Raw genomic sequence first — 15,204 nt, forward strand, 5'->3', positions numbered from 1 at the left:
TTCTTATTGAGAGGACAGCTCCGTCACCTCTTTTACGACGCTGCTTTTTTTCCCTTGCGTTTTTCTCTTCTTCCCACGTTCTCTCTCTTCACTGCCTTCGTCCCCGCTCTATTTCACTTCAGCCTTTCACTCTTGCTTCCTTCCAATGAGGACGGAGCTGCGGGAGAAAGGGCGCTATAGAGGATCGCTGTGGAGAGCTGCTGCTGTGGTTTGAGATCTGAGCTCTGTGGAAAACGATCTCAATACAATTCTGAAAAACGCGACTCTCCGAACGCCAGCCGAACAAGTCTCCACAGCCGAAGCGCTGTGTCTCTTTTCAGCTGGCGATAAACCTTTCCTCGATCCTTTGCGGACTTGTAAAACTGTTCCTGATCAGAATAAAAAACGCTCACGCTAATACACAAGCACCCGTGTCTCGCCAAAGCTGACACATAAACAGACGGACAAGCCGCACTGCACGTGTGAACAGGGGAATGAACAAGCGAGCGGGGATAGGGCGCCTCCTGCGCTTAAAAGCTTTCTGAATTCTGAGTACGTACGGGATCCTCGGCCTTGCGCTTATAACAAAGTCCAAGTCCCTTTGCAGACAACAGCAGTTTTCACATGATTGTCTCTGAGGATGTGCGACAATGGCCAAGGAGAGCCCCGATCTGAGCTTGCTCTCACTTTTTGACCAAGACACAGATGTGTGCTGATTGGTTGAGAGTTTGGCGGGCATTGGAGACCCACGTGGTATTACCACACCCTGCCAGTCCCTGATTGGTTGATCAAGGTGAGATATGAGTCACTTACTCTTGACACTTAGGAATGCAGTCCAGATGTCCATTTGGCACTCCCTAGACAGATAGGCGCCAATGGATGACCATTGATCATGATAGCCAGGCTTAGCTAAGTGCATCCCCATCTGGGAGCTGTCCCTTATCAAAAGAAAACATCTTAAATCAGCCTGCATGAATACTTTCTCTGTGGCTGCACCACAGAGATGGAAGGTGAGATGGGGCCTCATTTAGGACAGCATACCACCGCTTAATTCTGTCTTATTAACAAGCATTGCCACTACAACGGCATCTCTCCTGTCAAACTTCCTCCTGACTTGTTTGACAGGATCTGGGCCGTGGTGAACAGTGGGAAAGACGCCCTGTGGAGAGTGAGGAACATGGGGCTGTTCAAAGGCATCGAGGTCCCAGTCAAGGCAGCAGGTAGCCTGGCCCTGTTCATCACCCAAGAGAACTATTACCTCAGAGATCTGTGGAGAGAAAGGAGGGAGGAAGCAGAAAATCTGTGGGAAATAGAGAGCATAGGTCAATATCTCAAGAAACTGTGAAAAACATTATCATGTTTAAGTAAAGAATGTGATTTACACCAGAAAAAAAGAAATTGTTGCTATGTAACTGGTACCGTGTCAAAATGTAATGAGATGTGATCATATATACTGTTTTAAGTATGTATATTAATGTAAAGCTTTCTAATTTGTGATGTCCTGTATTTTTTTGTGAAAAGAAAATAAAGTTCTTAAAAAATCGATTCACCCAGGGCGAGGCTCAGCCATTGCACTCCGGCTGTGCTGACCCCTGCGAATTCCCCAAATGTGGGAATCTCGACTGCATTATTTCTGGTAGTGGGGGACTGCGTTCGCGCTCTCCCCTGATGTGCTTGGTCCAATATCGGATACGGAAGAGTTACGACACCACGTGCTGCGATAGGATCCCAGTTCGAAAGGAGTCGATGCCACTGCTGGTTCCCGGTTTCTTTTAGTTAGAGGTCCGGAGAAGCATTTCAAGCTGGTTACACTACTCCTTCCGGACATTCATTCCCTTTTCAAAGTCAGTCGTTTTGCTGTAGTCTGCATTATTTAGGCTGATTATCGAGGTTAGCCTTTATTTGGTCATGGGGGCCTCGGTACTGTATGCTAATTCTCAAGACAGTTTCACCCGTTTTCTGATTGCTAGGTTCTGTACCAGTGCAGACATGTCAAACAGTGAATGGCTGTACCTCTATTGTAGCCGTGTTCAATGAACGAAATCAGTAATAAATGAATATATGTATAGTTATACGAAAAACAAGTGGTTTATCAACTCATCTTCATCTGCAGATTTAGAGGCAGCTTCGATATTCGTTTTACAAACGGGTTTTTTTTTATATGGGTCACACACATGCCATAGCAACAAAACATCTCTAGAGATGAGGCTATAGATCACCTTTCCATCCTCCAGGTTTTCCTCCCAAAGCCTACGGCACCAACGGCGACCCCTGCTGGCCGAGAGAGCAAAAGCTTGCAGCACCTGGTATTCCCAGGAAGTCTCCCATCCAAGTATTAACCAGGCCCAACCCTGCTTAGCTTCCAAGATCAGATGAGATTGGGCACATTCAGGGTGGTGTGGCCACAAGCAAAAACCATGGCGCCTAACTTGCTACTTGAAGCTGTGTGTGGCTGGGGCTCTGTGCCCCCCGAGTTGGACTGAAGGATCGTTCGTGTGCAACTCTTTGGAAAGGAGCCTCTTTCCAAATTGCATTGCGTACCTGGATGTTGGCGAATGTGTTCCCTTGTGTTGGCTTGTCCTGCACTGGAGGAGAACAAACAAACTGCACGGAGGAGCACAAGGCAAGTCTTCACAAGACAAAAACCTCCAGTGCACAGCACTCTGAAAACATTTCTGGGCTGTCGCGTGTTTATTTCAGCACATAAAGCACACCAGTCCAACACGTCGGCCGGGCGCGCGGCGCCTCCGCCCTCTTGTGGCTTGCGGCGTCAGAGCAAGAGGCTCCTTCTCGCTGCCTTTCCGCTGTGTTGCAGAGCCCCGAGAGGGAACCTGGAGCGCACACTTTGTGGGGGGCGCTCTGCCCCCGGTCTCTTGCGCGAGTACTAAATCTCACGGCGCCAGCCAGCGGCCAGGAGACAAATACAATATCGCGGGACAGGGGGGCCTCGTCATTGATTGTTACATATGAGACGGGGATTAGGAGGAGACCCCGACTGATTGGTAAAGGGGAACACTAAAAGACCGACAAATGACTCGTTCCCACCGGAGCTGAATGTACCTGCATGTGTCGTGTCGTCTACTTCCCCCGCCCCGCTGTGTTTGCTGTATTGTCTTTGAAGCCGGCCCCCGAGACGAGACGGGCTGTTCCTGTGCCCCAATTAACACTTTACAGGTGCCATTCCCCGGCATTGTGGCCATTGTCGGTGGTCACACGCGATAAGATGAGGTGGAGAAGAGCGGGGCATGCCCAGCGCGAGACATTCAAGGAGGGGGCTGTGCGAGGTGAGGTGCGACACGCCGGAGCCCCGACGCTGCTAATGCGGAGCACTTGTTGAACTGGCATTGAAAGGACGTGTGCGCACGGAGCGAGCCTTCCCTGCGGCGGAGCGTGGAAACTTTCTCCCCGCGCTACAGGAGTTGTGTGCGCTGCAGCGGTGCCGAGAGAACAGCACAGAAGACAGCAGGCTCTGGAGAGCGGGTAAGAGATGGAGCCTTGTGGGCAGGCGAGCAGGCCCGTTTTTTGGAAATTGCTGAAAAGGCTCCGGTGTTTGTTCGGTGTATGGCAGGTGCACGACGCGAGCTTGCGTAGCGATCTGCCGGTCTGGTGTTATGCAAATGAGGCCAAATTGCGTCCCGGGAAATGCTGCGAATGTGCATTGGTGACTGCAGATGTGTAGGAAACGGCGCGCTCGTTTTCTCGTTTTGCCCACCCAAATTGAGCACGGATACAATAGAGGTACAGCCATTCACTGTTTGACATGTGTGCACTGGAGGTTTTTGTCTTGTGAAGACTTGCCTTGTGCTCCTCCGAGCAGTTTGTTTGTTCTCCTCCAGTGCGGGACAAGCCAACACAAGGGAGCACATTCGCCAACATCCAGGTACGCAATGCAATTTGGAAAGCAGCTCCTTTCCAAAGAGTTGCACACGAACGATACTTCAGTCAAGCTCGGGGGGCACGGAACCCCAGCCACACACAGCTTCAAGTAGCGAGTCAGGTGCTATTACTTTCGCCTGCGGCCACACCACCCTGAACGCGTCTGATCTCTGAAGCCAAGTAGGGTCAGGCCTGGTTAGTGCTTGCATGGGAGACTGCCTGGGAATACCAGGTGCTGCAAGCTTTTGCTCTCTCTCGGCCAGCAGGGGTCACCGTTGGTGCCTTAGGCTTTGGGAAGAAAACCTGGAGGATGGAAAGGTGATCTATAGCCTCATTTCTAGAGATGTTTTGTTGCTATGGCATGAGTGTGACCCATATAAAAAAAAACCCATTTGTAAAACGAATATCGAATCTGCCTCTAAATCTGCAAATGAAGATGAGTCGATAAACCCCTTGTTTTTCGTATAACTATACATATATTCATTTATTACTGATTTCATTAATTGAGCAGGGATACAATAGAGGTACAGCCATTCACTGTTTGACATGTCTGCTCTGGTACAGAACCTAGCAATCAGAAAACGGGTGAAACTGTCTTGAGAATTAGCATACAGTACCGAGGCCCCCATGACCAAATAAAGGCTAACCTCGATAATCAGCCTAAATAATGCAGACTACAGCAAAACGACTGACTTTGAAAAGGGAATGAATGTCTGGAAGGAGTAGTGCAACGAGCTTGAAATGCTTCTCCGGACCTCTAACTAAAAGAAACCGAGAACCAGCAGTGGAATCGACTCCCTTCGAACTGGGATCGTATCGCAGCTCATGGTGTCGTAACTCTTCCGTATCCGATATTGGACCAAGCACATCAGGGGAGAGCGCGAACGCAGTCCCCCACTACCAGAAATTATGCAGTCGAGATTCCCACATTTGGGGAATTCGCAGGGGTCAGCACAGCCGGAGTGCAATGGCCGAGCCTCGCCCTGGGTGAACCGATTTCGATTTTTATGAACTTTATTTTCTTTTCACAAAAAAAATACAGGACATCACAAATTAGAAAGCTTTACATTAATATACATACTTAAAACAGTATATATGATCACATCTCATTACATTTTGACACGGTACCAGTTAAATAGCAACAATTTCTTTTTTTCTGGTTCAAATCACATTCTTTACTTAAACATGATAATGTTTTTCACAGTTTCTTGAGATATTGACCTATGCTCTCTATTTCCCACAGATTTTCTGCTTCGTAGCTTCGTAGCAATATCTGGGACAGACTTCCCCCCTGAGGGTAGCGGCCTGTACATTATTTCCCTTCTGAGTCTTTCCTGCTTCCCACCCCATAGAAATTGAAACATCAATCTCCTCAGCGCCGCCGCAACACGGTGTTGGATTGGGAAGGTAGAAGCCAGAAAATTCAAGACAGGCAAGAGCTCGGCTTTGATGACCAGCACCTTCCCTGTCATGGTGAGGTCTCGGTCCTTCCATTGCATCAGTTTTTTGTTTAAGATTGGCAAATTGTTCTGCCAATTTACTGTTCCTATCTCTTCTCCAAAATACACCCCCAGGACCTTAATTCTCTTCTCTTGCAGCCTGAGATCATGTCCTTCTTTTGGCTCCCTCCAGTTCTGATAAAAAATCTCACTCTTAGATTTGTTAATTTTTGCAGAGGAAGCCAAAGAGAACTGATCACAACACTGCAGTGCTCTGCTAATTGAGGCATTGTCAGAGAGGAGGAGGGTGACGTCATCCATGTATAGAGACGTCTTTACCTCCGTTTCTTTCACAGCGCCGTGCACCTTTTCATTGCTCTCGCTTTCAGAGCCTCCGCACGGCACACGAAAAAAAATCAATATCAGGACGCGCATTGAAGTGAAAGCAGGAAACATGCACTGTGCAGATCCCTCCACATTAAGAGGTGAGTGGGTCTGTTTGATGCACAAAGAATGCTTTGAAAAGCGTCAAAAGCAAGTCATTCCAAGTTGGTCGTTTGTGTTTTCCATTCACATGCGAAATGCTGAAATGATCTCTCGGCTCCTCGGTTTTCATTTCTGCTCCATAAAGGAATCACAGCACGCGTCGGCTTCCAGCATGGTGGGTCGGGATATGATGCCGGGGGTCGGAGAGAGCGATGTCTTCCTCGTTAGTATAGTGGTGATTATCCCCACCTGTCACGCGGGAGACCGGGGTACATCAGGACGCGCATTGAAGTGAAAGCAGGAAGCGCTGCGACATGCACTGTGCACACTAAGAGGTGAGTGGGTCTGTTCATTGGTGTATTGGAGTAATTTTTTTTACAGCAGCTGCATCCGGAAAATTGTGCTTTTTACTTTTTATTTGTACAACAAAAATACATACAATACAAACAAGAGCACATATAACGTATCAAGAAAATCGCCAGGGGTTCATGCTATAATACAATTACATTTTATGAAACACGATTGCACAAGGTAAATAAGAAAAGGTCCACACACCCAGTGGGCAGTGATTCGTCGAATATACTATATATCACATCTTTGAAAAAATAAAACATTTCCCTGGGTCAGAGATTAAATAAAACTTCACTTCGCACCAAACAAATTTATATTTCTAAATATCACAACATGATCGAATTTAAGTCATTTTAATAACAATGAATAGTCACCTATGCATTGCAATATAAACATTTATATTGATTTAAATCGCGTTTAAATCGCCTTTATTTAAAACCCATAAATAAAGCTGATAGTGTTTAGACTTTTAATTATTTAAAACTGTATTATAGCAGCACAATGCACAATGCAACGTAAATCGCTATCTTTGTCTTCTGCGTAATAATGTTCACCTCTCTGTCCAGCAAATTAACAATAGTAATAATAATGAACTTTATTGTATATGGCGCCTTTAAAGGTGGCTCCTCAAAGCGCTTTACAGGATAAAAACAATAACAACATTACTGTTAGGCTGGGCAAACGATTTTTTTTTTAAAGAAATACAAAATGAGATATAATGATGTGTTCCGGCTTAGACATTAACGAAGAGCATAACAAAGGTCATAAAAGTCATAAACTATATTAATTTTGGAACATCAACATATTATGTAAACTGTATGTTGCTGTTATTGGTATTTTAAAGAAAAAAATACTGTAAAATCCTGGGTTCAGTACAATGATTCAGGCATTCATGTGAAGGACAACAGAGCTTTCACTGGCTCAAAAAGACAAAAAGAAGAACGGACACAGCGCGAGCCTGCATTCTCTCCTCAGCCGTCCACACCACACTTTTCCCTGGGTCAGATTTTAAATAAAACTTCACTTGCACCAAACAAATTACCACACACTGAACACTGAACATGTTAACCCAAATATGTCTCACAATACTTTTATGGTACATTACTTTGCTAAAATGTATTTAAAAATAAAAACGATTACAAACGCCAGCAGAGAGAGAGACACACACACAGTTCTTCATTGTCAAAAAGTAATTGTTTTTTACTTTTTCAGCACCCAGACAAACGCAAACGCGTTATTAATGAAATGTTTTTATTCATTCTTAATCAAACTCACAAGTTGTCATCTGCTGTTGAAGCTCTGTGAGACTAGACTCACACATGGCTAGACTTGACTCGGCTCTGGCTTTCCCATCTATACCGATGCACTGCAAGTACAACCCCCCTCTCTGCGGGAGTGCTGGCTGTGACGAATTAAACCTGTTTCACAGGTATTTTCAAAGTAGAAGGGGGCGAGATTTCCAGCAAAAGACACCTCCCCCCCTTCAAAACCCAGTAAGTACAGTACTTACTAGTTAAGAAAGCTAGGCTCCTCAATGAAATCGCTTTAACATGCTAATGCATTGGTGTATTGGAGTAAGTAAAAAGACAAGGGACATTCTTCCTCCCCCTACATTCTCAGAGTAGAATAGAATTTTCCTTTGACAAAACAAGGCTCGCCAGATAATGTGAATCGAAACCTGTTTTTCTAGCTTTTAAAGTCGTGCAATGTGTAAGCAGGAACACATCATTATTTCTTACATATGAAAAATACATAATATAGCTCCCAAACAAACACAAACGTGTTTTTAATAAAATGCTTTTGTTCACTCATAATCTGACAATTTCAGGAAGACTAAGGAAGGACTAAGGAAATTGTCATCTGTTGTTGAAGCTCTGTGAGCTCGGTGACTTTGAGACCACTTGTTATCCCAGGTTGTTTGAATCGCCACAATTCAGATAGAGAAAAAAGAGCTGACTGACAAGATTTAAGATGTGGCTGTCAATGTTGGATTAAAAAAAACACGTTGCCCGATGTTAGTTGCATTGATTGAAAAATAATTTTAGTTCGAGAGACTGGATAAGTAATTCAAGTGTTTTTTTTTAACTTCCTGAAAAACAAGTAATAAAACTAAATTCAATTTAAAGGTCTTTATTAACATGACAGATGGGTGCAATCAGTGTTGGGTATTTACTTTGTAATCTGTATTGCTTGGTGATGCCACTTTTAAAGGTGATATATAAAATCAAGGCTTTAACTTGCTTTAACTCTGTGTCCGTCCTATCTGAGACCGAAAGTATTACAATATGTATCTTTATAGCAGGTGGTGTACAGCTTTTTAGTATAGATTACACTTTTCTAAAATGTATTTAAAAAATAAAAACGATTACAATCTAATCTTTCCACGTTTGATCCCAAGATCCCAAGAAAAATAAATCTAAATGGGGAGAAAGCTATGCTGAAAGTTTATTAAGATACTTAGAAGACTACACAGCCCAATTTATGTTGCATTTGTCTGATTGTGAGGCGAAACAGCCCTACACAGCCCTGTCGCAGTACACAAATATAATCATATCGTTATTAATTTCTTTAGATACGCAATTCCATATTATATTAGCAGAAAAGCTTAAAACTGCCACTATTTCACATGTTAGTTAAAGACTTCGATGCTTAAAATGTTTAGGGAGAAATCGAATTTTCTTTAAAGTACTGATTCCTGGAATCTGACTGGCTGACAGCCTTCTGAAGTAGTTCCATAATATCTGGTATACGGAAAAGAAAGTGCTGAGAAAAAAAGCCTGGATTCTCATGTATCTGATACAAGTATCTTTTAATACAGTCTTTGATGTGCTCTTGAGGATCCTTGTGATATTTTGAGCCCTGGTTGAATGATAAGTGTTGCAGTTTAAATAATTTTCGTAGTTAGAAATTATGAAACGCTCTGTTAAAAGCAAGGGAGTTTTTATGTCCGTTGCAGTAAAAGAAAATGCCTGACAAAGTAGGGCTTGGACAGATTCCAAGTGCTTGTACAAATGTGCTTAAGAAATTATCCACGAAATGCTGTGGTGTTTGTCAAAGAAAAAACTAAAAGTATTTTCGTTTAAAATGATGGTTAGAAAGAATGTGGACCAGCATAATACTTTGAGTTTACAGCTTGTCCAAAGTCATTCATTATTAATACTATTAGTAATATCTTCGGTAAAGGCTTTGATGCATAAATATTTCTGATAAAGGTAGGTTGTGTACTTTTGTCCAACTTTTGTCCAAGCTCAAATGCTGTACATGAGAGGTTCCAGCATGACCTCAAATGACGCGATACACTGCGTGATACTGCATGATACTGCGTTTTAATGTGACACGCCCACCGGGGTATACCACGAAATACCCCACCCATTTTGAATGGCTGCATCTGTGTATACGTCGCTGCGACGTATTATCAACATCTAATTGCAACCGTAAAATCGACAACATTAATAAACGCATATATAACGTCGAAAACACATCTAACACAGTGCCTGAGGCTTTTTACTGTATATATCGTGGGTGCTGCAACTAGGAGTATACAGCCATCTGCACAGTGTACGAAGTAAATTATTTACGTAGTAATTAATTAATTTACTATATTTATTACTGTATTTTCTATATTTATTACTATATGTACTATATTTATTTTACACGTGTAAATAAATTAATGTTTGGCCATTGACAAAGTACAACTATTTTTTTATTACAAGTTAAGTAAATCCTTTTGCCCAAAACTGAAGGGGCGACACTCCTCCCTCCCCCCGTGACACCAGGCCTGTCCCCATCCTATTCCATAATGTCATTATATATAATACCTTACAACAGTGACCGTTTCCTTACTAACTGCATGCGTTAAAATTGCACATCAGCTCATAGCAGGGGGCACATAGCTGCGATGTATTATCAATGTTAAATTTCAACCATAATATCGACAACATTAATAAACACATACGTTGTGGTATATTTTCCGGTTATATACCACAATGCATTGCTAGTATTCGTTGGTCACCATTTTGGACACGTTTTTCAATCGTAGAAGAAATCCGCAAATATCTCAGCAATCCTCTTTTGACGAGTAAGTATAAATAATAATAATAATACTATCTGAATACATACAGATCTTACTTAATATTATTTTGATTAAAACAGTACGTTAATAAGCAAAAAATGGCACATAAAAATAGTGTGAAGGGGAAGATGACACAAAATCGTTTTGCCGTTTCTCTAATTATTCTTATTCTATGTTGTACTTTCAAACTTTGGGTACTCTTTAATTAGGACAGACTTTATTGCTCAACTGCTATGATGCAAGCCAAATTTTATACGTTTATTATAGCTTTGAGCTTAGTTAACCTTAATGGTTCATTTTTGAGATTATACTAAAGAAGATATTAATCATCATTTATTTGGGTAGTAATATTATATAATTTTCTCCTAGCTACGGTGCTGAAGTCCCACCCTACCTTTAAAGAAATAAAGGAACACACAATGTGTTACTTGAAGAATGCATATGCAAGGCAGGGGGCCAGGAGATCTGGACACTGAAAATAATAGGTTTCTGGTTCTAACTGTTAGGACAATTAGACAGGGTTTGCAAATGGTGGACAAAAATCGTCTTAACTTTCATTGTAATATTTTTTTTCTTGGAAATATAGAAGTTGTACATTTTAAAATCTGTATTGTAATGTATAATAGGCCTCTACCCATATACGTATAATAGTCCTCTAAAATTATCCGTATAATAGACTTCTAACCATATACGTATAATAGACCTCTAAAGTTATCCGTATAATAGACCTCTAACCATATACGTATAATAGTCCTCTAAAGTTATCCTGAACTCCAATCATATATGTATAATAGTGCTCTAAATTTATCCGTATAATAGAACTCCAACCATTTATGTATAATGAACACCTTATCATAGACGTATAACAATAGACATATATTAGAATTTCATTCTAGACGAATTGCGGACCACATTTAGACGTCTAAGGTATGCGTTTAATAGACGTATATTATACGTCTTTTGCCCACTGGGCCGTCGTCCATGTGACTGGATATAAAAATAACTGATTCATTTTTAACCGGTCTCTGGAAGCTTAGATGTGACTATTTTTCCTTCCTTATTTCTTCATTCCCATGAATTTACTCTGTATTAGAGGAAACGCGAAAGTGGGAAACTGCAGACATTCTTCGTGAGTGGTGGATTGTGGTCAGTGAGCATCTGCACATCTCTAAGTCAGTTCCACAAGCTGTTCTGTTGGGGATGTAGCTCAATGGTAGAGTGCATGCTTTGCATGTATGAGGTCCTGTGTTCAATCCTTGGCATCTCCAAGTGTTTCATATTACTGTGCTCACATCGCAATCTTCTGTTGTGTGAGAACTCCTTGTCTGTGTTTATAGACAGCTAGGTTTACACAATTAAATTTAGACACACTCGAAGTGCTACAGTGTTCTCTCCTGTTTTAAATGTAACTCCAAAACATTTCGTTCTGTTCTTCACACTTGTCATGGCTTTTGCAGAAAACACCCTTTGAATTTCTTGAGAGATCATTCAGCGAGTGAGTCCTTCCTCTGGACTCCGCACTAAGCTGAAAGCTGCACAAACTCCTCATTGCATGTCCTGTACTCTTACAAGCGCTCTCGTGTAGATGTGGAGCACAGTTATAAGGACACTTTGAACTTTTTCCGTTTGAAACGGAAAATGCAAATGATCATGAAAAGTATTGATCGTATAAAATATCCATGGTACAACTCGAGAAAGAACTGAAGGACTACACAACAACTTTTGATGATTACAAGTTACTTTAAGAAATACAACCATCCGCACATGGGCTTGGATCCTGAACGCTTAAGTTGAAAGAGCAAAAGCGAAGGATGACCTGTAAACTCTCTTCATTGTCTTAAAGTTTATAAAATAAAACAATATCTTACTTTCTTAATAATTTCTTACTGTTTATAGACGATTTATTGAATTTTTGCAAAATCTCATTTACAAACTTTTTTCTGTTAAATTGTTATTCACATACTCGAATGTAGATAAACGTTATTGTCTTCCGGGTGTGTGCCCATTTCTCAAAAAAAATATTTGTTAGTCTGTTGGGAGGCTGCACAAGGTGTTTAGAGATAGAACATCTAAAAGGCTTTCTAAGCTTAACATCAAGGCAGTTTTCTCAACAGAAATGCTCTTTGGCACTTTCAGCTTTACTTTGGGAACATTGCCGAGATCACTTCTGAGCCAATGCACGTGATAGTGTGCCGGCAAGTACATTTAATATTGGCTGTGTTAGCGAGCTGCTTTTCCCTTTGAAACTTTTACTTCTTCATGCTGAATCATTGGCAGGGGTAAAGCTAATTAAATCTTTTCGCATAGCGCTCCATCAGAAAATACTTTCTCCTTGGTCAAAACGGGCACAGAAAGTTTTATAAGGGCAGCCTGTTTTGCACCGTCTAAATAACCGACAGTATGCGAATAAGCTTTTTAATAACAGTATTTACAATATAACCCATGTTCAAAAATGCTTTTAGCTTCTTTTAGTCTAAGAAACAGGGGTGTTTTAGCGGATTGTGGTCTTCAATTAGTAAACGCTGAAGTGTTTCCCCGCTTGTGAACAGATCTGGCTCCATTTAAACAGAATCCTGCTCAGCTCCTGCTTTCACTGCAACTTTTGAATTGAGCCCAAAGCGATAAGCAAGCTGAATTATCAAAGCTCATTAGGTACTAGAGATCATGGTATGTTATCAGGTAAATGCAGTCCCATGTATCCTCCGTAATTTCGAGTAAATACCAAAACACACCATCCACGACCCACAGCGGGAATAAGCAGGACTTGGTTGTTCAGAGCGTGAGGCAACTATCGCCAAGAGGGGGGTTTGATCCTCGCTCTCGCTACTATTTGAAATGCCAAAGACGCGTAATAGAGATTTTTGCAGATGTTTTTTTATGCTCCACTATACATTACAATAATGAAAACAAATCAATTAGAAATATGCAATACAACGTCGGTTCCCGAAAATAAAATCTGTTTTACACAGACATCATTGCTTTTGAGATAATCCAGATTGTGAAGACAACTGCGCCCTAGCTCTGGAAAATATTACTCAAAGGTTGGAAAGTACAACACGTTTGTACGTTTGACGTTTACAACATGTAACATGGCACTTCTCCAGCAAAGCAACTCAGGTTGGTGAACTACTGGTGTATTCAATACACCTCCATTCATCCATCACTTGTCAGGATGGTTGAGTGTTCTAAAGCACCATTCAAAGCGCTTTACAGGTAATGGGGACTCCCCTCCACCACCACCAAAGCACAATGATCAAAGACTTGTGTTTTTCTAGCTCTCACGGGTATTCATGTCTCCAGATCGAGGTGTGGGTTCAAATCCCACTCCTACCAGTTGCTTGTCAGGATGGTTGAGTGTTCTAACGCACCCTGATTAAGGACTTCTGTTTTTCTAGCTCTCATGGGTATTCTTGTCTCTAGATCGAGGTTTTGGTTCAAATCCCACTCCTACCAGCTACTCTTTTTCCCTGTTACATTTTCCCATCTTGATGTGCTTGCTGACAATGACAGGAGGAGGAAAATGGAGAAACTGCTTAGCAGACACATGATGGGCAGGAAGATTCATGAACTATTAGATGTGATTAGCAGAAAGTCAACTATAAATAGACTTTGTGCATTAAGAACTGTTTGTGTTGCCTGTAATCTAGGTAAGATTTTCGGTAAGGTATGCATTCAAATGTGAAAGACTATAATAATATAAAACCAGGAGAAGACTTATTAAAACATACTGTTTTCCTTGCGGTTTCTAATGTATTTTATTAAATGGGGGCTTTGTGAAATCAACTTTTAGCCTCTTGGAATGCAGTCACTCTCCCCGGTCTAAATACCATTATGTAAAATTAGGAAGCAGCAGTATTTTGATAAAGTGCGGTGTTCCTTTATCACAGTAACACAACAGTAAACAGTAAACGCTCAGGTGTTTATAATTACTCGGGAGCAGATCACCCTCAATCTAGAAAAAACCTTTCACAGCGATATTTGAATCGAGCCCCATAGCGTTAAGAAAGCTAAATTACACAAAGCTCATATGACATTGGGAGTCACTGTACCCTATCACGTCCTGCTTGCACTGTCCTACTAAAAGATTAGAGGGATCAGAAAGGACACAAACAACCCATGAATCAACGATTTTGAACTTAAGGGTCGCAAGCTCTACCGACTGCGCCTCTTGTTCCTCTATTACAACAGTAAAATTACTAGGGTTGATTCAACATATAGTAAGCTGACCCAGTTCCCAGCGACGGCACGGTGGCCAAGTGGTAAGGCGTCGGTCTCGTAAACCGAAGATCGCGGGTCCGAATCCCGTCTGTGCCTCTTTCATTCACCGTCACGTTCCTTTATCTAAGTCTACAAGTAACATGGAAACGTCTCCTCTTGTTACTCTTTCTGTGGAAGCGCACAGTTTCCTGTTAAAGCCAGAACGTATTGCGGAAGTCTAATATATGAAATTTGTTAAGAACTTGATTGTCTTTTCACAGAGAAAAACGAGAAAACCTTTTTTTCAGAAGTGGGATTCGAACAAAAAACCCGAGGGGAAACTGTGACCTGAACGCAACGCCTTAGACCCCCAGCCAACTCGCCTGTGGCTTTTATATTGAATTATATGTAATTTATTTATTTATTTCTACTCGTTGATAAGAAAAAAAGTGAAATCATGTAATTAGGGAAATCTCTTTTTTTTTCATGTAGAAAACTAGCACAAGCAAATGTAAAGTTCAGAGCAGCGCTCAATAAAAACGATCAGAAACCGAAAGCGCGAATTATGCAGATCAGTACATTCCCATACCAGTTGTTCTGCAGAAGAAATAAGAATAGCCGAACTCAAAGACGTTGTATTGCATATTTCTAATTGGTTTATTTTCCTGATTGCAATGTATTGTGAAGCATAAAAGCCAGCTGCATCAATCTCTATTACGCGTCATTTCTAAAGGCGTTTCAAATAGCAGCCAGTGCAGTATTAATGCTTTTGGAGCATGTATTACATTGTAAATAATCTTATTT

General features: G+C 41.6%; 4 non-coding genes across 4 annotated transcripts; 2 read left to right on the top strand and 2 right to left on the bottom strand.

The window, feature by feature from the left end:
* Window positions 1-1,482: 1,482 nt before the first annotated feature.
* LOC148671448 (U1 spliceosomal RNA) lies at window positions 1,483-1,647 on the top strand. Its single transcript, XR_015937466.1, has one exon. It is a non-coding gene; the product is annotated as a U1 spliceosomal RNA (small nuclear RNA).
* A 623-nt stretch (window positions 1,648-2,270) lies between these two features.
* Window positions 2,271-2,389, bottom strand: LOC148671449 (5S ribosomal RNA). Its single transcript, XR_015938852.1, has one exon. It is a non-coding gene; the product is annotated as a 5S ribosomal RNA (ribosomal RNA).
* A 2,335-nt stretch (window positions 2,390-4,724) lies between these two features.
* On the bottom strand, window positions 4,725-4,895 carry LOC148671450 (U1 spliceosomal RNA). Its single transcript, XR_015937432.1, has one exon. It is a non-coding gene; the product is annotated as a U1 spliceosomal RNA (small nuclear RNA).
* Window positions 4,896-14,445: 9,550 nt separating this feature from the next.
* trnat-cgu (transfer RNA threonine (anticodon CGU)) lies at window positions 14,446-14,517 on the top strand. The gene has a single exon. It is a non-coding gene; the product is annotated as a tRNA-Thr (tRNA).
* Window positions 14,518-15,204: the final 687 nt, after the last annotated feature.

This window comes from Lepisosteus platostomus, chromosome 5 (assembly GCF_059453375.1).
Source record: "Lepisosteus platostomus isolate fLepPlt1 chromosome 5, fLepPlt1.hap1, whole genome shotgun sequence".
Lineage (NCBI taxonomy): Eukaryota > Metazoa > Chordata > Actinopteri > Semionotiformes > Lepisosteidae > Lepisosteus > Lepisosteus platostomus.